At 50.3% G+C, this 1,773-nt stretch overlaps 1 pseudogene; it reads right to left on the bottom strand.

The window, feature by feature from the left end:
• Positions 1-298: 298 nt before the first annotated feature.
• Positions 299-724, bottom strand: LOC112907160 (non-histone chromosomal protein HMG-17 pseudogene; annotated as a pseudogene).
• Positions 725-1,773: the final 1,049 nt, after the last annotated feature.

Here is a 1,773-nt window from a genome sequence, read left to right as displayed (position 1 = left end):
GTAAAGTCCAGGTTGCCTGACATATTGGGAACCATTTCATGGGGTCAGGTTCCAGCAGGTCTCTGGGTTTAAGGGAGTCAAGTCTATGTTGAAGGCAGAGAGGGAGAAGAGGACATTAAAAAAAAATGAATTTTAGTTTTTCCACACCACCAAGGTGGCTCATGTGTTGTCAACATCAAGGAATCCCTCCTCCTGGGAGCCAAGAGGAAGTTTCTCAAAACTAGAAGGGAAAGGTGTTTTTGCCCCTTGTTATCAATCTAGCTTCAGAGATACTCTATTAGTGATATACGGCCCTCCCCCAAAACAACAATGAAGTGTTCCGTGTGCTAACAACATAGCTTTAAAAAAAAAAAAAAGTAAAACAAAATTCTGCATTTTTATAAAACTTGATAAAAAATAGTATTTCAAACTGTACAGTCACCAGAAGTACACAGTTACCAAAAATGCACACACTTCACTTGGCATCTCCAGCACCTTCAGCTTTCTGCGGCTGGTGTGTTTGGGCCTCTCCATTTTCTGCAGGGTTATTTCCATCCTTGCCAGCATCAGCTTTCCCCTTTTTCCCTTTGGGTACCTTCTCTCCCTTCTTTGCAGGGGCCTTTTTAGGCTTGGGCTCAGGCTTTGGAGGAGCAGGTCTGCAGGATCACCTTGCAGATCTCTGTGGCTCATCCTTCACCTTGGCTTTATCTCCTTTAGCAACCCCTTCAGCCTTTCTCCTGGGCATGGTGGCAATGGCGGCGGGACGTAAGCTCTGGACGTGGGCATACAGCGGCACGCGGGCATTGGCCCGTCCAGGGGTTGTTCTCGACCCTTCTTCCTCTTAGTTGTTTTTCTCTTTTGTCCTGTACAAGCCACATCTTCTGCATAGGCACATGGTGTTAGCTACGAAGGTCAGGACTGGAAGAGACCTTCGAACTCATCTTGTCTAATGCTATCTTTTTTTTTTTTTTTTAAGATTTTGTTTATTTATTCATGAGAGACACAGAGAGAGAGGCAGAGACACAGGCAGAGGGAGAAGCAGGCTCCTGCAAGGAGCCCGATGTGGGACTGGATCCCAGGATCCCGGGATCACGACCTGAACTGAAGGCAGGTGCTCAACCATTGAGCCACCCAGGGGCCCCTAATCCTACCTTTATGCAGTGAAGGAAACTGAGGCCCAGAGAGGGTCACCTCTTGACTAAGGTCACATAGCTTATAAGCAGTAAAAGTGAAATAAAAAACAAAAACAAAAAACCAGTGCTCTGTGCTACATGAAGCTGCCCCTTCTTCACCCACCTGTACACAAGGCCCCCATAGGGATGGCGCAGGCCACTTCCCCAGTGTGATGTCCAAGAACCTGGACCACCTAGTATCTCTTCACCTCTGCTCAGGGGGCCTCAATCTGTCCTGTCACGGCTTCTCTTCCACTGGACCGTCCTTCTTTACCGTAGTGGATGATGCCCCAGAGCAGGGTGTTCTGTGTGGGCTGTGGTCATGGAGGCAGTGGCCGGCGCCATGGCCGCACACTGCATACAGTCCAGGTGCCTTCTCTGCTCTGTGGACTGGAGGCCAGGTTCAATTGTACCCCGGAGTGGGCAGGAGCCCAGGGACCCCCAAACCTCTTCCCGCACAAGCCCAGCCATGCTGACTGGCCCAGCTGCTTCCCTCCGCGCAGGCTTTCTGCCCTCCACTGGGCCTCAGGACATTTTCCGGGATTTGTTCTATATCCTCCTTCCCTCTTGTTGCAGCTTCCCCTCTCAAGCTATGTGGGGCCCCTAGTGGAACCCTCCGGGA

Source organism: Vulpes vulpes, chromosome 13 (genome assembly GCF_048418805.1).
Source record: "Vulpes vulpes isolate BD-2025 chromosome 13, VulVul3, whole genome shotgun sequence".
NCBI lineage: Eukaryota > Metazoa > Chordata > Mammalia > Carnivora > Canidae > Vulpes > Vulpes vulpes.
This window is presented reverse-complemented; position numbering and strand designations above follow the sequence as displayed.